Genomic DNA, 22,042 nt, shown 5'->3' on the forward strand with positions numbered 1-22,042 from the left:
TGCCCCTTTTGAGCCATGTGGTAAAGGGAGATGAGAAGGGAGGGGGTAGTGGGAGGAGCGGTGGATTGTGAGGGGCGTTAAGTTGTGGAGGAGAGCGGTGTTTTTTTCTTCTTCGTGTTAGGGCACGGGGTGTGTTTGTGCGGACGAAAGGGTGGTGGATGGTGGTGGCCTCGCTCAGCCAGTAGCAAACCAAGTGAAAGCTTAGCGCCCCAAAGGCTCAATGTGCCCTGCATTCATGGGCAATATATTAGCTTAAATTCAAATAACTGCATCGTAATGTAAACACAATAAGCTAATTACGGTGACAAGCCGGTTAATATCTCTTGTCCATTGTATCTGCATCTCTTTTTTCCCGTCTCACGATATCGCTGTGTTTGTCTGCATTTCTATTATCTCACTACAAACTGTATATCTCGCCTATCTGTCTCTCTCTCCTGTCGTCTCATTGAGAGATGTTTGTGAATCAAGAGGTTGATGCCCAAAAAAACATGACAGTACTGTTGAGGGCCCCATTGTGGTCACACCCCAACTGAGCACCACCACTACAAGACCGCCACCTGAGTTGGATTCCCTGCCATGGTTGGTAACTGACCTTTGACTCGCTTGTGGGCCCTCCCCTAGGTGGACTCAGCCTTAAACACGAGTGCAAGCGCTGGCGCAGACACGTGGCTTTGGCGTGGTCTTGCCCACAATGCCCTTTATTCGTGTGACGTTCTGGCCTTAAGAGGTGCTCGCTAACACTAAATATATAATGGACATGTAAGGCTAAACAGAAGTTGATGTGTGTGTGGGGGCTGGGATAGCACTGAGTTGGGACGTGAAAAAGGCGGACCAGCAGAGGCCCGCTATGAAGCTAAAGTATTTTGTGAAAAGCTATGAAGAAGGGCCATTGGCCGAAACGTCAGCTATTACATATATTTTCCCCGTTTATGGCAGTGTTATTGACGAATATGTTGAGTTTTTTTTTATATATGAAGGCAAAAGGATCGCTTTACAAATGAGGGCCTGTTGCTTTTTCTCTGTTGGCGAGTGGGAGTAACAGCTGCTGTGTGTGAGTGCACGTGTGTGTGTGTGGGGAAGCCTTGTTTGTGTAAGTGGGCAGCACTCGCATATCGTGTTTCCTGCACTGCCCTTACACGTCCCAGCAATCCGAGGTTCCATTACTGGTCCCACGCACTCCATCAGAGGGGCATTGTAATATACGGTACGTACGACGTGCAGGATTGGAACGCCTCCAGGTTGACTCAGCCTAAAATCGGTGCCTTCCACCAATGTAGGTAATACCAAGGGGGGGCGGGGGGCGCAATGGTTAGCGAACTTCGCTTTGTACCTGGCCACATGAGTTCGATTCCCGGGCGGCACTAACATCAGCGGCGAGCGATACCTTAACAAAGGCCAGACCACCCACACCCCCCCCCCCAGACTCACACCCTTCCACCAGCCTGCACTCACCAGTACGGTGAAGTATGGTTAGGTGAGACTCCCATGACCGAAGTGGAATGTGCGAAGCCTTCCTCCAGCCGCGACAAACTGCACTCGTGTTTTCTGATTCAAAATGTCTGCTACGGTATCGTCAATTCAATGTGTCTTGTGGTTTTTAATATCTGACGCTCCTATTGAGATGAGGTTCGTAGCGTTAGACCAGGGGGTCGGCGACCTTCCGAGTGCTGCTCGTTTATTTCACTGCTTCGTGGCGTTATCTATTGAGGACCAACGTCTCTCGCATTGACCGCACGGCAGAGGTCGCAACCGGGTACCCGATACCCGGCTACCTGTACCCGGCCGGGTACGGGTACGGGTAGCCGTTTGCGACCCTGGTGCAGCCGGTTACGGGTACAGGTAGGCCGTGAGTCACTGGTGAGTCACCGTTTGTCACTCATTTCGGGTAGGGTACGGGTACGGGTAGGGAACGGGTACCCATTTGCGACCCTGGTGCAGCCGGGTACGGGTAAGGAATCAAAACCCGTTTGCGACCTCTGCCGCACGGTGCACTGCGGCTCTCGTTACTTCGCCTTGCCGATCCCCTGTGTGACACGTTCGGACCGTTTGTTGAGGTGTGTTCTCCATTGCTTTGTTCACCAGGTCTCTCTTGAAACGGAGACTTTTGGTCTGGATGGGCTCTCGTCTGGTTAAAATATAATAATATGCGGTACTAAATTTTGATTATAAGCTTTCGTGACTGCAGGGATTCATCTTCTTGGTTCTTTCGGTAAAGTCACGTAGAAGGGAAATAATAAAATAATAAAAATTAAACATAATAAGATAACATTCTCACGACATTTCGGCCACAACGCAAGCAGCCGTCCTCAGGTGAAGAACAGGTCTGTCGGAAAGACAGCGTCTGAATGTTCTTCACCTGAGAACGGCTACTTGCGTCGTGGCCTAAACGTCGTGAGAATTGTATTTATTACGTTTTATTTTTATTATTTTATTATTTACCGTCTACGTGACTTTACCGAAAGCACCAAGAAGAAGAATATACGGTACGGTTTAACACGCAGGCTTCCGAGACCAATATTAGTCACGGTAAAGTGTGTTTTTGTTTTGTGATCGCGTGAACATAAACGCGTCGCAAGTGCACCTCGACCCGACGCTTCCAGCCAGTCTGTAAGGTTTGTCACGTGACATTGTAAACAATGTGCGTCGGCTCTTGGACACTCCAAGTGTTTCTGAAGTAGCTACATATTCTCACGTTTTGTTCACGGGACAAACCTTACTCACTGGCTGTGCCTGGTGGTGGCGGGTTCAACGACGCATTTATATTTTCGCGATGTAACTCAAACAAGACCTATATTATGGATAATATTGGTCGCGAAGGGCAACGTGTTAAACGGAATATCGCAACAACCTATTGATATTACTGAGTGAACGTAGGTTGCAGGGATTCAAGAAACTTGCACCACGTTTCGGGTGGAGATGGGTTTACGACAAACATTTGCGTGATCTGACCCCCCGCAAAAAACGTGATCATGGATACACAGTACCGCATTGTATACGTATGTGCTGGGTGGCGCAGTGGTGAGTACAATGTGCTATCAGCATGGTCACATGAATTCAAATAAACAAAAAACGAAACAATGTTTTATTTCGTATATTACCAGGTAAGGTACACTGAGCTATACGGCTCTTTTTTTTTTGCAAACGACCTGGCCTGCTCATCGAAGTGGCCTAATCACCATGTGGACGTGTATGGAAATGGGGAGAGAGAAAACGGAGGACCCGGAGACAAATCAACGCGACCACGGGGAGACTTTTGACTTTTAAACCACAAATGAAAATCAACGCTATACATCCACGCGCTGTGGCGCTAAATGCAGCGCGCACAACACGAAAGAAAAGTCACGTGGTGGTGGTGGTCATCGCGCACGCCACGGTGACGAGCGAGCGCTTGAGAAGGTGACAATTAGGGTGCTGTCCACGCTGGTACAGAGGGATTTTCCGGCTCCCCAACGTTCGAAGAAGACGTGCACATCACCGACATGTGTGTGGTATGCGTGCTCCAGCCGGAGCCGCGCCTTAAGCAGGCCTCTGAACACTGGAAGCACAGAGCAGCCGTCAGTGTCACCTTCCAGCATCTTTTTTCAGAGAGACACGCAAACTCCAAATATACAGCAGGCGTCGTGATCAAAACCACGACCTCCTGTATAACCACATTTGGTAGTTATTGTCTCTTCACCATGGCGGCCGGTGGCGACATGTTAACTACCAGGCACGGCTAACATCAATGGCTCGTGGTAATGGACTCAGTCCTTGCCTCGCCATTAGGATCGCGTGCTCATCCCCACAAACAACACGAGTGCATTGACAGTGGCTGTAAATTCGTATCTGCGCTGCGTGGCCAACATTAGCCATTAGAGAGACAAAGCAGCCTGGACGTACATGAAATTAGCCGCATTCCATACCAGTTAAGTCACGGCACCCTTAATACGTGCTTACAAACAGTAGGCAACTTGAACAGACATCCTATAATTGTACACTGTAGCTCTTTGCTAACTCAGAAAACAGACTGGGCGTTGGGGAGTTGTTCTGGTTGATCGAACTTGGAATTGTTATGGTCCAACGTGTGGCTATGAAGTCAGCTTTAAACCCTCGATTGATTTTTTTTCGTGCTTTAAGTGTTGGTAATAAAAAAAAATATATAAATATTTTTTTTATTTTCATTTTAAAGCTCCCGTGTGAATCAAACACACAGCTGCTCTGGAGTGTGGCTCAAATTTGTTTTATAACGTGGAATTTCTGAATTAATCCCACATATATACGGCGGCATAATATCTTTTTTTTAAAACACAGTAATCACACACGTGACTGCCGAGCGCGTGTGTGCACGCTGTACGCACGAGCGGACAGGGCAGTGCAATAGTGAGTGCGTATTTAGTTTTAATTAGTGAACTGTGGGGGGGGGGGGTTGCGAAGGGGGAGGGGTGGACACGGATTTATAAACAAACCTGGGACCTTCTAAAGGTGTTACGCTTATCGGGAGCACGCATGCAGTGCGGCACAGTACATTGCGGAATGTGATTTTGCTGCTCACGAAAAACGCCACTAATGGAAGCCACATGTGGCACTGAGAATGAGTTAAATTCGTCAGGCACTTTGTGATTAAACTGACCCGGGCATAGCGGTGTATGCCTGTGATCCTGCGCTTAGAGGGCCAAGGGTTTATCGTCCTCATCATCGTCATCATCATCACAGCGGTCAGGATCACTCCACTGCTCGATGAAGATGTCCGCAAGCCAACGCTACCTCTCGTGATACCATGAGCGATGTGATGAACCGCCCGGCACCTGCCGATCCGTTCTTATTCTTGACCGTCATCAAAGGGTTGCTATAAAAATCTCAAAGTAACACTCTCACACTCGCTGGTATGCGACGTTGCCATATTAGACGGCGGTAGAGCGATTAGTATTATGCGGAACTTCTTTTGCACCGTACGTAGGTCAACCACGCTAATCGGATGTGCGGGAGGAAGGACAACATTGGTGTGGACCTTTGTTATTGTCCCATGTGTGTGTGTGTCTTTGTCTCCAGGTACTCTGGTTTTCCCCCACACGATACAAAACAATCCTTAAAATATCAATTATCCCAACATCCGTTTACAGGGTACTCTTGACAAAAAGCTATTCTTGAGGATGACTGAAGCGTTGCCGGATAGATAACACATTCCTGCGGAGGGAGCTGGTAGGAACGTTGGGTTGCTCGGTCAATGGCCAGGGTCAACGGCGGCGTGGTGTATTCCGCAAATATGCCCGACTGTGAGAGCGGGCACAAGCCGGCGTGAGTAGGTTAAACGTTGAGTTTGATAAGGGCACCACGGGGTGACCAGCCCCTCCCCACCCAGCCCCACCCCTCCCACCCCCCACCCAGCCCCACCCTCCCCACCCAGCCCCTCCCCACCCACCCCTCCCCACCCAGCCCCTCCCTGCACGACGGACACAATAATCCCCTGTGGGCTGGTGTAACCAGGAGGTTCCTACCAGTATAAAATGTATCTAAATTTTATTTATTTGGTGATGCTTGCTGTGTCGGCAGTGATGCGCAGGCACAAATAATCATTACCAATCATGAACACTCAAACGTTCAGCCAACCCTATAAACTCTGTAAATGAAAACTCGCAACGACCTGCAACGCCTGACCGTGTGTTCATTGTTGGAATGCACCCTTCGTCGAATATGCGAATGAATACAAAAAAAAACACCCCAACACATTCATCAAGAACACTGCCCTCGAAGGTAAACAATCTACACGAGGCGACGTTTCAGGCTCATGGCCCTTCTTCACAGCTACACGTGCGTTGAGGTTTGTTTTTTACCACGCACTGCGTTCACGCTCCTTATTGTAACAATAAGCCAACGATGAAATGTAGATGCTTCTGTGAAGCTAAACATGCCCTCGGTGCGATGTTTGACCGCATCTGGTCACGCACATTCGATGAAGGCAAGAGACTCAACCATCATTCGCCTTGCTGTGTCTCACGATCCCTAAGCACGCTGTTGCCATCACAAGGGGATGCAGGCAACTTGAGCTAGTCACCATGAGTAGAACATCGGCTAAATATGTCTGTAGAACTGCTTTGTGTGTTCCGTTTGTTTTCCTTCCACCCGCCCCGTACCACCGATTAGCACGGTTGGCTACGTACGGTGCGAAAGAAGTTAAATGTACATACATACACACACATGCATCAGTCCGAATCGTGGTGTGCAAACATCAATGGACTAATTCTAGATTTGAAGCTTTCGTGACTGCAAGGATTCATACTCTTAGGTTCTTTCGGTAAAGTCACGTAGGAAAAATAAGAATAAGAATAATAAAATAATAAAAAATGAAAATAACTAAATTAAATCACGACGTTTCGGAAGCAACACAAATTACTGTAGCGTAATTTTACTCGAGCAGTTACACCTGATGACGGAGGCTTGTGTTGCTTCCGAAACGTCGTGATTTAATGTAGTTATTTTCATTCATTATTATTGTAATTTTTTTACCTACGTGACTTTACCGAAAGAACCTAAGCGTATCAATGGACTACGCTACAATAACTAGTGATCTGCTGGGGGTACCGAGGCAGTGGTCAACATTCGACAATCCCATCGTAGCGAGACGGGTGGTCTCCAAATGGCAGTGACTGGTGGGTCTTCACTCTCCAGCGTGAACTGCTTCTTCCGTTTGACCCCGCGGCGATGACGGCCGTGGTGATGGCTGCGTTGACATGGCAAGCTGCACCTACGGTCCAGAAGCCATGACAGAACCTAGGCATGAGCCCCTTGGAACGCTGCCTCACTGTTGGCGATGTAACGGTGAACCCCTCTGTGCCGGCGAGTCAACGATGAGTCGCAACCATTGGAACCTCATTTTCCAGTAAAAAATATGATAATTTTTCTTTTTTACCCTTCTATCTGGCAACAAAAAAGGTGTCAGTTTTGTTGCCAGATAGAAGGGTAAAAAACAATTATCATACGATGAGTCGCAAATTAGGACTTCGATTCGAGTGAGGAATTGTTCGAATTTTTTGGCGTCTCGTTTTTTTTATATGAAAGCTCTTTTTGACGTTCAATGTAGTTTGTTTGCTTAACCTATTTGTAACACCATAATTTTCCAATAAATATATTGATCATTAGAATAAACCGAAAAGCATCTACAAGTTTAGATGCGCGCGCTCTGAGCGATAATTCACGAATCGATGCATCGTTAGGCCTCAAGTAATTGCATATTTTTTTTAATCGCCTCAAGCCTCCCGTACATCACGTGACTTCTGTGTGGCCACCCCCACTCTGAAGGGCTCCGCTCTCAGCTCCGCCCACTGTGAAAACAGACGCCGCTCCTCCGTGCAGCTCGCTTTTGCTCTCTCCTTCCACCTCTCTCCCTCTCCTCCCTCCATCTCTCCTTCCCTCTCATCCCCAACATTTTGGCTGGATCATTCCTTTTCGCCTTCCCTTCCTGCCTGGCGCTCCTTCTTCTTCCTGCTTGCTGCTCACCTTGAGCCATAGACCTTTCTGTCCGTCTTGGGGAGATCCGGCCCCAGCATTCCTTCCCATTCCACGTTCCTTTTTCCTTGTACGTTTATTATTCACTTGACTCCACTCACCTTCTCATGATGTGCCACGCCTTAAAGGTTGTAGAAATATATGTTTTATCACCAAGAAAAGTCATAGCCCTAACCCTATCTCCTGACTCTGGAAATGTGGCAAGATTTCTCTATAGTGAGTCGCAAATAGTGACTCAACTGTATGATAAAGTTTGTTCATATCGCATCATCCTTTAAAGAGTTATCATGACCCCATTATTTAGACGGACAGATGAACGGACAGACGCAATTGCCGACAGATTGATGGACAGACGGATGGAGCTACTGCATCCACACCGTTCGACCTCAGTTGGGAAGTTTTGAGAAGCAGAGCACCAAACACCAAATGCCAAGCACCAAACAGAGCACCAAGCAGCGCATCAGTATCGCTCTTTGCGCTGGCATGCCGCTACCGTTTCCCATCACGAATGTGCGCTGAGTGTGCACTGCGATTTTAGCCCTTCAGCCCTGGCCGTCGACGCGTCCTGACATTCTCAGTTGAGTGGCCAAGAATAAAACCAAAAAGTGGGGTTTGGTTGCGCTCTTTTTGCCAGGTCCACCAAAGGTTGCGCAACTTTTTTCTTTGGATCCGTTTCCTTCACAGCTGCGGGCTCGGGTTTCGAAATCTGAAGGGGACGGTTGGGTTGGTTTGGCTGACCCAGGGGCAAGCTATTAACTTTAGCAGAGACGTGTCGACGTGGAGCAAGTGCAAGCATCCCATTCATGCCACCCTGTCAACATCATGTTTCGACATTTTCAACTTTGCACATTATTCAATTCTGTACATACTATCTGCATTATAATAGCAGTGAAAAGTTGATGATGATGCTGATGTTGATAATAATGTTTAATTTTGATGATGCTCAGCTTTCAGATGTGCTTTTGCGGCCGCCTGGATCGTTCTTTCTTCCGATATGAGGAAGACAATGGAGCTGTGCACTTTTACATCTAGACTGAAAACTAATTTCTTAAGAATTTGTTTTCTCGTGTGTTTAGTTTATTGTTATTCCCCTGCACATCCAAATAGCACGGTTGGCCACGTGGAGTGCGAAATAGCTTCATACTACACACACATGTACGTAGCTGCCACTAATCCAGCACTGTGTAGGAGGTTGATGGATCACCGCACCACCAATGTTGTGAAACAACTCCCCCCCCCCCCCATGGGCGTAGAAGTGCCATACCCTGGAATTTGCCAGGGGAAGGCAGTACAGCAAGTGGACTAATCACCATCTGTTTCCATCTGTACGGTGGATAGATTGTGTTGCCCTTCTCGTAAGGGTTCGTTTTTTACGAGCGTTCCAATAATAACGTGTATGAAGTCAATACATTATCTGAAAACATCTTAAAATATAAATCTTATAATTAAAACCCAGCCTAGCAGGATCCTCCTGAAAAATAGTCGTTGGACTCAGTGTGGCTTTCCTGGATGGATAAATAACTATTATTACTTTGAGAATATATCTAAAACGTTTGAGCGTATTTTTGGAACCTGATAAGGATGAATTGTATTACTGTAGTTGTTTCAGCTACGTTCAAATGAAAAGCAACATAGAAATGTGCCTCATATGTAGGAGAACATTTGCAATCAGTGTATATTGCCTGCCTCGACACGTGGATCAGAAATGCGGACATTGTCACCAGAAAAAGTAACACAACCTGAGAAGTAAGAAATAAGTGTGCACTTGCAATTACACAAGAGGCAGGAAGAGAAACACGTGCATTTGAAAACATGTGCAACTTCGAGACGTCAGGTGGACGATTAAGAAGAGCGAGTGGGCTTAGGCAGGGAAGGTCGCTACAGAGGGTGTGATGTCAGTTACTAATCAAGACTGTGGCAACAGAAAGTGGCAGCCATAAGAGATGAAACGCACGCTTAGAAAGATGGAGGTAAGATATCAATTTGTTCCGCAGGTGCTAAGTGGTTTGTTCCATCACAAGGCCATGAGAGATGGGACACGGCTTGGGGAGTTTAACGCGTAGAAGTAGGCCTTCGTGACCAATTTATCCTTAATAGGGGGGGGGGGGGGGGGGTTGGGGGGGGGATTAGTTCGCGTAAATATAAATGCGTCATTAAACCCGCCACCACCCGACACAGCAAATTAATAAGATTTGTCACGCAAACAAAATGTGCCAATTGGTTACTAGTTCAGCACACTTCTGTGTTGGAGGGTAAACCTGCAACATTTACCATTTGAGTTCGACGTTTCGTCAGTAATGGCAAGCAGCCTCATCAGGTGACAGCCAGAATTGTGGAGAATTCCTCCTGTTTCGGCTTGGGGAGGTTTTCCCCCAGGAGCAGATTGACCCATGGATGCTGAAGATTTCGACGATGACGATAGCCACGGACTAAAATATATTGGCCGTAAAATTCGAGTTGGTCAAGCATTGGCCGTGTGGTTGTAAATACAGATGGGGGTCAATCCAGCCCAGGGTCACGAGCTCCTTTGTCGGTGGAACGACAGTGGCGAGTGGTGTGCGAATCAGTGCTGGGGCGTCCACCACCCCTTCACCAACGCGCACGTGACAGTGTGGTGAAGTATGGTCAAACTCCCACCCCCCCCCCACCTCTTCAATATCGACGGCTGTGGGAACGCCTTCATCCAGCAGTGGATTGAGAAAAGGGCTCAATTTTGTTATTTGATTATATCCAGGTGTTACTCCAGATAAACGGGATAGGGGTAAAAACACCGTGGTTCATGCCCCTTGGTCAAAGCAAACAGTACACCCCCGAGAACAGCTTAAAAAAAACATACCTCGTAAATAACCTTCTCCCGGCACGCTTAAATATGCACGGCTCATTTAAATACGACAAAGCAACCCGTTGCATGCTTACAGAGCGCAAAGCAACACAGCTGAAAGTGTATTTTTTGTGAGTACGATTAAAACAAAAACAAAAACGTTCATGGGGATGGGGCGGGGTGGGGGCCGATAGAAATGAAAATCATCCTCCGTCTTGGCCGGCAAATCTGTTGTGCCACCTCGAAACGCGAATGTGGCTGAGATGTCTCACGCCGAGTTTGGGTACGAAGTCGTCGTTGGGGTTACATTCATTGAGGGCCCGGTCGAGGTCTCACGATGTCAAGGGTTATGTTCACAAAATTACAGGAAAGGGGCCATTTCAGCACAGTCCACAGCAGCCGTTGTAGAAAAAAACTGTTTCAGGAGCAAGACAAAGCGCTGACTTTGGTTCAAAAGGACCGGGGTAGCTCAGACAAAACCCCAAAGAGAAAAAAAAATAGACATTGGAACTCTAGGCCGCAGGGTAGGGTTTCAGCTATGCAAATCGTTCACGATATGATATTACATTTCACAACTTAACGATTCATAATAAACGTTTTTTGGGGTTAGATCGCGTTATTTATAAATGTGTCGTAACCCTCCACCACCCGACACGGCCTGAGACGTTGTCCCACAAAATCATTAAGAAAAGTTTGATCTTTAATGCAAGCGTTATTATCGTGCCTACAACGCACGTGCGTTCAGATGATAGATGATGATGGCGATGGGTGATTGATGGTGAATGCTGTAATATTTATTATTCGCGATTTAGCTAATTGTTCGGTGATTCTGCTGCTGCGCTATTTCCAATTAAGAAGCAACTTAACATATTCGTCAATAACACTGTCGCCTTGAATGTAGAACTATATGATAGTGGGAATTCTGGGCAACGGCGCTTCTTCGTAGCACGAAATAGCATGAAAGTTTTTTTTTTATCATTCATGATGAATAATTATGATGGATGTTGAGTGATTGATGTTGATTTACAATGATGACGTAAAGGGGGAACTTGATAGCATCCTAGCGAGCTGGCTAACGGAGACATTCAAAGCAGTGACACGTGATGAACATTCTCAACGTTCATTAAATAATGATTGATAGGCTGAGGGCTAAACAGCCCCTGGGTGGCCGATCCATGGCTGTGTGAAGCTTGACAGACACACACACACGAACGCTTACAGACAAAGATTCCCTCTGGAGAGACTTACCACACCAGCTACTCATTTAAGCCTGAATCGACTAATGGGAGGCCCAGGACCGGTTCAGACCAGTTCGTCAACAATGTGGCCATGAGCAGAAATTGAACTCGGGTCAGCAAAATCAGAGCACAGTATCCTAACCACTCCACTACCTTACATGCACACACACATTCATACATAAACGCACACACAGACACATGCGTGCACGAAGCGCGCAAAACAGACAATGACAAAGATCCCCCGTATAGCCTGTAACCGACTGTTGGGACAAGTGCTCTTAGAGAGAACCTACGAACGCCGGTCCGACACACGAGGGGGTGAGTGGCCAGCACCAAGCACGGCCGCCTTTGTCTCCCCAGTGGCGATGTTCACACATCGCACCGGGTACTTGAAGCTGATTCGACCTAGGGGGAGGCCTAGGATCGGTTCGGATAATCGTCACCGGTGTTGGCCGTGAGCGGGAATGGGAATTCGGGTCACCGCTCACACCACCGTTCTCCACTACGCACGCACGAGTTCTCATGCACGACGCAAGACACCGACGTTCAAAACCGCACGCACCATGCTCACGGACAAATGCGCGCGCGCGCGAGCATGACTAGGTACGACCCCACGGTTGACCCTCCTACGACGGGCGAGCGAGGCTCAGCGAATGAGCGCAGCCCGCGAGGACGGACCCGCTTATTCATTCATCCATTCGTCAACTCATTCACGCACTCGGCTCACACGACCAGTGGATAGTTGGGGGCTGTCCATAAATGACGTCACGCACCTAGGGGGGGGGGGTCAGACATTTGTGACGATGTGTGACGAGGGGGGGGGTGTTTGAGAAATGTGTATTTGGGGGGGGGGGCAGAACTTTGTCACGTCATATTTGAGGGAGGGTCTGACTTTTTGTGACGCCGTGTGACGATGGGGGGGGGGGGTAAAAAAATCGTCCAAATCGAGTGACGTCATTTATGGACGCCCCCTTTCAGCGCTTCGGCGGTTTAGAACCTGGGCAATAATCTCACGCGGCATAGCTGGAAGGCGGCGTAACTCGGAGTCACCGGTGGCATCATTGTCGGCAGCTGTTGTTGAAACACCTGCTGCATGAAGTCCACCATCCGCAGGCTACCGTGTCTCACGGACTTGCAACAAACCATCTCGCTCCTTGAGCACGTGCTAATGACGTCACTCCTCCTCGGCGGTGGCTGTACCTATCCGAGCGAATGGCGAGGTAAAAAATGCGTCACGGCAGGTAAACGAGTGCAGGCCAGGGAACATGAGATGATTTTGTGTGCGCAGTGAATGCCTGTTTGTTGAATCTGCGTCTCTTGTGCGATGTCCTCTCGTCCATTGGTCGTCATCCCTTCTAGTGATGTGAAACTAAACTATGAAACTAAACATATTTATGTATTTTTTATTTTATCAGGTAAGGCCCACTGAGCCATTTTTGTATAGCCCTGTTTCGGAAGCGACCTGGCCACAAACGGCTTATCATGTGGACATTTGTAGCAGCCAAATAATCTAAACGCATGTTCCTAAATGGGGAGGGAAAAACCGGAGAACGCAGAGAAAAAGCCACACGACCACAGAGAGAGGCGTCAGGATTGGGATAGAAACCACGACGTCCTGCATACCAGGCGAGATAAATAACATCTCATAGCCACCGTGATGATGATGAGAGAGACACGCAAACTCCAAATATACAGCAGCAGGCGTCAGGGTCGGGATCGAACCCATACCAGGCGAGATAAATAACATCTCCTATTCTTAGATTTTTTCGGTAAAGTCACGTAGGTAAAAAATTTAAATTAAAATTAATAAAAGTAAAATAAAAATAAAAAAAAATAAAAAATAAAAAAATGTTTTACTTTTATTAATTTTACGTGACTTTACCGAAAAAACCTAAGAATATGAATCTTTGCAGTCACGAAAGCTTCAAATCTAGAATTAACATCTCCTAGCCACCGTGATGATGATGAGAGACACGCAAACTCCAAATATACAGCAGCAGGCGTCAGGGTCGGGATTGGGATCGAACCCATGACCTCCTGCATACCAGGCGAGGGAGTTAACATCTCGCCATCGCAGCGCCCTATGTGTCCTGCCCAATGTCGTGTACTAACGGTCAAGGTGATGTCCCCGATTTGCGTTTGTTCCCTGATCCATGCATTCCTCTTTCTGTGCCTCGGGAATTCCAGGCATACATCTCTCCGTGCTCCTTTGTGCGTTCGTTCAGCTTTTGTTCATCCATATTTTTTGTCAACGTCCATGCTTCCGATTCACGTGTCAGAGCAGGGCAATATTCAATGATTGACAACTTCAATTTTTTTTAGGGCATATTGGTGCACGTTGCTTTTCGTGACCAAAATTCATTATTCCAAAAGCACTCTTGAGCAGCCCTTGTCCGACTCTTTGTTTATCGTCGCGTGAATTAAATGTTACGGAGTGACTTCCTACTTGGTGCTCTCCCGGCAACTGGTGGGACCACCATGGGAAGGGGAGCAGAGGGAAGGATTCGATGTGTAATGCGGGCGAAAGCGACCTTCCGGATGTGACGTCACGAGGAGGCGGAGCCAGGTGACGTGGGTGAAAGGTAGGGGGTCCTTAAGCGGGTAAACCGGAAGGAGAAGGCAGTCGGGGTGTGAATGGAAAGGTGTGGGGCCACGCGGGCGTACGAGCCGAGGGGGCACCGTCAGAAGCGGGAGCCAACCCTGGGAACAGTAGGGAGCTACTGGGAGGTGTAAAGCTGCAGATAGAGATAGGCAGTAAGGCTGTGTGTGAGGAGCAGCGGGGTGGCTGCCAGGAGTCGCAGGAGCGACGAGAAGGCGAGACAGCACGAGGCCGTCAGAGCTGCAGCAGGAACAGCCAAGGGAGCTGTGTGAGAGTACAGCAGCGGAGCTGCTGTGGGGCTGCAAGAGCGACAAGAACAGCAGCGGGGCTGCTGATGTGGACTGGAGTGACATCGGAACCAGCACAGAGAGAATAAGAGAGACAGCCGTGTGGGAACGCAGTACGGACCGAATAAAGGACACTGAGCCAGATATCGTGGTCAAGTCTTTTATTACAGATGCGTTGAGAAAGGCAAAGGAGCGTAAACAGATAAAATTGGAAATTGGAGAAAAATTACGGAAAAGGAAGAGAGAAATGGGAGACAAGGGTCAGGAGAGATGAGTTTCAGTTTCAGTTCCTATTCTTAGGTTTTTTCGGTAAAGTCACGTAGGTAAAACATTAAAATTTATAAAAGTAAAATAAAATAAAAATCACGACGTTTCGGAGGCAACACAAGCTTCCGTCTTCAGGTGGATTTTTATTTTATTTTACTTGTATTAATTTTAATGTTTTACCTACGTGACTTTACCGAAAAAACCTAAGAATATGAATCCTTGCAGTCACGAAAGCTTCAAATCTAGAAGTTTCAGTTCCATTTATTAGGTATAGCCCTGTGAGCCGTGAGGCTCTTGACTCGGGTGCAACCGCAACAAACAAAAACATGAATAAGAAACATCTTAAAGTGACGACGCGCAACAGAAACATCCAGGAAAAAACAGTAAAATCTTCCAGAACAGAGCACCGTATATCAACGCTGTGTGCAAAAATATCAGTGGGATGCAAGTCGAACAATAACAACCATAACACAATTTAGATAAAGTTATCAGGCTAACTCCGTTCTTCAAACAAACATGGCTTAACAATACGTTTACGAAATCACCAAAATAACGCTATGAAAACAATGTGACAGTGATCATAGAAACTGTTATTCAAATTTAACAATAAACAATATACATAACATGTACAACCAAACTTTGCAGCCATAGCTGGCAGCATGAGTCACTCCATAACAGCAGAAGCATCAAAAATTTCAAATTCAATGAGGGCCTCAATGCTGCTGCATGGAGCGGCGTCTGTTTTCACAGTGGGCGCGGAGAGGGGAGGGATTCAAACTGGGGTTGGCCAAACACAAGTCACATGACTTACAGGAGGATTGAGCTCATTTAAATACGTGGATTACTACACATGGATATCAATATACTATTTGTAAGTCTGGTTTTGCGTATTAACTTTGCTTAGAGATAAAGTTAGAACTCAGGTCAGTGTTGGGACAAGGGTTACGTTAGTGCTGGCAAAACATCATAGGACAATTCTGATCAAAGAGTCTTGATGGCTTTTCTGGGTAAACCATAAACACATTCCTGCGGAGGGAGCTGGTAGGAACGTTGGGTTGCTCGGTCAATGGCCAGGGTCAACGGCGGCGTGGTGTTTTCCGGAAAAATGGCCGACTGTGAGGGCGGGCACAATCTGGCGTGCGTAGGTTAAACGTTGAGTTTTATAAGGGCACCACGGGGTGACCAGCCCCTCTCCATCCAGCCCCAACCCACCCACCCCCCACCCAGCCCCTCCCCACCCTCCCCTCCCCACCCAACCCCTCCTCACCCTCCCCACCCAGCCCCTCCCCACCCTCCCCTCTCCACCCAGCCCCACCCCTCCCATTTTTGGATGCACAACGGACGGACGGACACAATAATCCCCTGTGGGCTGGTGGAACCAGGTGGTTCCTACCAGTATAATTCGATATACACCCAGAGCATGCATATATATTTATTTTGGAATATTCTCAGCTGACAATGCCATTGCACACAATGTGATAGCAACAGGGCCGACACAAACAGTTGCTCACGCTGCAAGCATCGCACGCGCCCATCCAATGAAGACATTCTGGCTGTGGAGCGGGCTACGTGGCATTTAAAGACACGTATCATTAAACCGGCTACGACTTCCCAGCTAAAACTGCTTTTTTCCCCACGAATTAAAGCGCTGGCACGTCTTTTACGAGTTATATAAATACAAAAACGGGTTTTACGTTTTGCAGGAGGATATGAGAAGCCAAGAGTAAGAGAAATTGATTGTTTGTATCGCACGCTTTCAGATGTGCTTCTGCGGCCGTCTGGAACGCTCTTCCTTCCGATGTTGGGAAGCCACCGGAGCTGTGCACGTTTAAGTCGAGATTGAAAACTGATTTCTTCAGGACTGCCTTTTTTATTTTTAGTTTTGTTCTATTTTCCCCCGCACCTCCGATTAGCGCGGTTGGCTTACGTACGGCACGAAAGTATTTCAACGTACGCGCGTTGCTCGTAAGATGCCCGCGGTTGGGTTTCAGTTTTCTTTGGCTTTCACTCTGCCCTGCAGGAAGTGCAACGCAAAATGCCAGGGCGAACTGACATGCAGAGAGAGCGAGCGAGAGAGCAAGACGTCATTGTGAATTCCTCCCGGTTGAAACGCAAGACCCGCACGCGCGCGCGCGTGTACTTGACGGAATGACATTTCGTTATTCGTTTTTATTTTAAATGACCCTCCTCCTCCTCCCCTGCCTGCCTTCGTCTTTAAATCGCCGTCAATTTGTTTGTTGTTGTTGTTGCTTTTGCGACGCCGACCGACGGGGCCAGCATTTCGTCGGTCGCAACGGCGGCTCCGATTCTCGCTCCCCTCGCGTCTCCGCGAGCACCGAGTGGGCGATAGCGTGGCGCCATCTCCGCCGAACGGTTCGCTTCACCCCCCCCCCCACCAGCGCCACCACCACCCCCCCCCATATGGCTCGCCGCTCACCAACGCGGCCAGCATGCGTCACTTCTAATGCGCGCTCGCCAAACAATGAATACCGCAGTACGAGCAAAGCAAGCGCACCGGCTAAATGTATTATCGGTGTGCGTGCGTGCGTGTGTGCAAGCTTGTGCGTACGTTATACAGTATCGTAATGATAAGACTTTGATTTTGAACAATGTCTTCGTCTAAAAGGTGCTGTGTGTGGACGCACATGTTCTATCCGAACCGGTTCAGGGTTTCACTTTTTATTTCTTCCACATCAACCTTAAATAAGTACCTGGCATGATCAGCACTGGGGAGACAAAGGCGGCCAGGCATGGTGTCGGCTACGTCACCCCCTGCGTGCTCTGCTGTGCTGTCCTTAAAACGTTTTGGCGAACAGCACTTTCCACTCCGGTCTACAGTATAAGGCTACACGACTTTGGGATTTTGTAATAGTGGCTAAAGTGCTGCTCTGCACTGCAAACCTTGGCGATTATTGGTCATATACAAACTTTCGTAGTAAGTGGTATTTCAGCTTTGTCTGGCCATCCCCAAGGTTGACTCGGACAATAATGAGCATCCGGTGCGATGTGTGAACTCTAGCAAGGGGAGATACAAAGGCGGGCAGGTGTGATGCTAGTCGTGTAACCTTGTACTCCATACTGACCATAACACGTGCTCGCTATCTGTATATCGTCGCCCCGTGATGCGTCTAAACGTTGTGGCTTTTGTATCTTTGCCGTCCGTAACAAATACACCAACGGTGAATACGTTACCGTTGAACGAACCACCCAAAATAAACGCGAACACACGGGGGGCAAAGGTCACCCAGATAAACAACTGCTCGGGCCAGACCAAGAGGAGAATGAAAACTGCTGCAATTATTTTGTTCCCACCCCCCCCCCTTAAGCCCGTGCCACGTTACTCCTCCCTCCCCTCCCTTCCCTTCACCTCCATCCCTCGCCCCTCCTCCTATCCTACTTGCACCCAAAGGGAGGGCACGGCCACCTCTAGAGACGTCAGCGGGTGGAGGGGCACGCGCGGGTGAAGGGAAGGCGGTGGCAGGTTTAGATACGGTTCCAATTTAAAACACCCCCCTTTCATGTCACGGAATGTTCTGCTTCTCATACTTTGCACACGTGCGCGCACGCGCGTGGGCTGGGTGCGTTTACGCGTGTGCGTGTGAACGTGCGTGCGTGTGTGGCGATTATCTGAACCGGTCCTGGGCCTCCGCTAGGTCGACTCAGCCTCAAATGAGTACCTAGGGAGACAAAAGCGGCCGGGTGTGGTGCTGGCTACCCACCACCTCGTGTGCCGTGCCGGCCTTCATAGGTGCTCGCTGACATCACTTGCCCCAAAGTCTGTTAAAGGCTATACGGGGGATCTGTCTTTGTTGTGGTGGAGACTAACAGCCCTTGCCCCATCAGCCGATGTAGGCTATTACATGCGTGCCTTTCTGTTGTGACGGTGACATGGAGAGTGCAGCGGTTAGTACACTGCGTGAGCCTCTGCCTGCATGGATAAGATTAGTGGCGAGTGGAGTCTGAACCAGTTTTGGGCCTCACCTAGGCTGTCCCTTAAATTCTGTAGCATTTGAACATTTGCACTGGGGAAACAAAGACGGCCAAACGTGGTCACAGCACCTTCCTGTGTACCGTACGGGCATTAGTAGGTGCTTGCTAACAACATTTTTTTTAATATACATAATAATGACATTTTTTCAGTCGGGCAGGCCGGGAAAACAACTTTGAAGTTGGAATTAATTAAATGTTGCAAAAAAAGTGTTTTGTGTAATCAAGAGAAAGGATTTAACACGTATGCTGTCGCAACCAATATCATCCATAATACAGCGGTTTTTTTGGTTAGATCGCGTAAATATATAAATATGTCGTTACACCAGCCACCACCCGACACAGCCAATTAGTAAGGGTTGTCACGTAAACAGACTGTAAATGTTGTGGCTTTGCTTTCCAACACACCGGTGTGCTGTACTAGTGACGAATTGGAATGTTCTGTTTACGTGACAAACCTAATTTGCTGTGTCGGGTAATGGCGTGTTTAATAACAACACATTTATATATTTACGCGATCTAACCCGAAAAAAACCCTGTATTAAAGATAAATAATGTGTTGTGTTGGGCGGAGGAGCATGCGCAGGATGGAGGAGGCCATGCGACTGAGACGGGCACTTGAGTGGCACCCAGAGGTTGGCGACCAGATGAGAAGACCTCAAGCCAGATGGTGGTGGTGAGACTTCAAGAGTGGCCCTTAATAGACACATTGACTTTGCAGCAATTGGAAGAAGAGCTAAAGTCAGAGGGTTTTTGGCCCTTGAGATTATTTCGATTATTTTGCTGCGATGAATTTCCACATGATAAGACTCATTTGTGGGCAGGTCGCATCTGAAAAACAAGTTAATATCTCATTGGACTTTATCTGGTAAGATTTAAAAAAATACTTGTATTTGCATATTTTCAAGCAAATTTATTTACGTTTCCTATACTTTGCACGCCTCTCGTGTTTTGTATTGTTTGTTGTTGTAACGTTCTGACCCGCCCCAACTGGACATATGTGAAACAGAGCTTCATAGCTCATCAAATTCCTCCAGTATGAATACATATTCTTATTTCTGGTTCTGACATTGATGGTCAGGTGTCGAACGTGCAACACTTCTTAGATCTGGCAGAAGGAAGGGGGAGCCACGGTGAGATGTTGAGGCACAAATGGCATTGTCCGTGAAGGCCTCTCAGTCGGAGTCCCTGAGCCCTCAGTATTTCTATAGAATCCCCAGGATTTCTGGAATGTGGCGTTACTTCCCCCAACCCCGCAGTCGCCTCCTGCATTACCGTCTCTCCCTTCCCCCCGCTGCCCTCTCTCTCTCTCACCACGCCACTTCCCCAGCTCTCGCACGGCCGGATGTCTAGACACTCGATCGCCCGGGATTCCTCCACGAGGTCAGTGCTGCCCTCTCCGCTGCAGTGACGCTCACGTCGTTTACCACCCACACAGTCGAGGGACCACCGTGCATGCGGGAAGCTGATGCAGTCGTTACTTCCGCAGCACCGCATGCCACCATTCCAACTGCCATCCCTCACCACCACCACCACCACCACCTTCCCACCAACTATCACCCGGCCAGCCTCTACCCCACAATCATCTCACAGATGTGTTTGTCATCGCCCTCTTTTTATTTGTATTTTACCAGGTGAGGCCCACTGTGCTATAGAGCTCTTTTTCAAAAGCGACCTGGCCACAAATGATAGCTCAACGCAGCGGTTTATCGTATGAAAAATGTATAGCAGCCAAATAAGCTGAAGGCAATGTTGATTTGAATTTTTCGTGACTGCAGGAATCCATACTCTTTGGTTCTTTCGGTAAAGTCACGTAGGTATAAAAAAATAAGTAATAAATTACGACGTTTCGATCGCAACACGAGAAATCGTCATCAGGTAGAAAGATACAGCCGTAGAACTGCTGAACAAGAAGTTTATCTTTCTACCTACGTGACTTTACCGAAAGAAAGGCACTTTGATTCTAAAGGTGGAAAGAAAAACCGGAGGACCCGGAACAAAACAACATGCGACCACAAGGAGAACACGCAAACTCCTAAATATTCAGCAGGAATCAGGGTCGGCATCGAACCCACGACCTCCTGTACATCAGGCGAGGTAGTTAACATCTTTGCCACCATGGCGACCCAATTTTTCCAACGCTGTCTCCCCAAATGACTGGTCCTGTCTCTCTTATACCATCTATGTACTGCATATTATTAAACACCATATACGTAGTGAGGTATTATATTGCGTTGATAAATCCAGTTCATGTGCAGGTGCTAGATGGATTGTTGCTTTGCAGATTTGTGATGTGGTGGCTTGTGCATGACTTCATCTTGTAGTGGATTGAACATGGCCGATGACGACGATGCTGATGATGATGATGATGGAAAAATTGAAGACGGCCGCTTGGATCTAATGGCCTATTCTTTGGGATGATGTTACGGGGTTAACTTCAACGAAGGGACCTCCTGAAAGGAGAGTGCTGAGTCATTGTGGCTTTCTCAGGTATGTAAAGGTCACTATTATCGTGGGCATTTATGAACAAAAAAAATCTAAATTTTAGTTCAACTGTGCTCTCGGTGTAATGCCACGAGACAAAATATCCATTCATAACCGAAACATCGTGCACATTTGATGCCAATCATCATTTGGTAGCAAACCGGATTTTTTTTTTTTATATTTCACGGGGTTAGTGTCCACCAGTGGATCGTTACACTAGGTTACAATGCTTTCTTACTCCGTCCAGTTCGGCCTCCTTAGCTGAGCTCAATGAGCCATTGGGTGTTAACGGCCCGCGTGCCACTGGCAGCCCCTGGTGGCCTTTAGTGCCCCCCCAGCTCCCCCAGACAATACACAACACGTGACAACACCCCCATCATCATCGTCATCATCCTGCTGTCAAACCCCCAATGGTTTCACGTGTGTGCCGGCCCTCACACTGATGTCGTCTTCTCAGCTAAATTACCCCCCCCCCCCCCCCACTTTCCCCCTTCCCCACCACCTCTGAAAATGAGTGAAGAACCGTCGCTCTGCGGTGTTTGCGCTCGTAGCCACCGGAGTCGTCTATGATGGGCGCGCCCGGTCTCATTGCAGGCACCGCGCAGGGTTCGCGTTTGTTATTTCCGGAAGACGGCAGCGAGACGACGGATTGCGACTCAAATCGACCGTCGTGGAAATCGGCCAGCTCAGCGGTTTTTAAATCCTTTATATTAAGTTCGCTTGCTTGCTTGCTTGCGTGCTTGCGTGCTTGCGTGCTTGCTTGCTTGCTTACGACCGTGCAAATCTTTCGGTCGTTTTTTAACCCACTTCCCGTGATCCAATCGAGCTGACATTTTGCACACAGACTCGTTGTGCGTGACAATAAATTTTCGTGAAA

General features: G+C 48.0%; 1 long non-coding RNA gene across 1 annotated transcript; it reads left to right on the forward strand.

The window, feature by feature from the left end:
* The first annotated feature begins 19,327 nt into the window (after positions 1 to 19,327).
* Positions 19,328 to 21,821, forward strand: LOC144938618 (uncharacterized). The gene is made up of 3 exons (XR_013637861.1): positions 19,328 to 19,357; positions 20,012 to 20,064; positions 21,760 to 21,821. It is a non-coding gene; the product is annotated as an uncharacterized LOC144938618 (long non-coding RNA).
* Positions 21,822 to 22,042: the final 221 nt, after the last annotated feature.

The sequence above is a fragment of the Lampetra fluviatilis genome, chromosome 22 (genome assembly GCF_964198595.1).
Source record: "Lampetra fluviatilis chromosome 22, kcLamFluv1.1, whole genome shotgun sequence".
NCBI lineage: Eukaryota > Metazoa > Chordata > Hyperoartia > Petromyzontiformes > Petromyzontidae > Lampetra > Lampetra fluviatilis.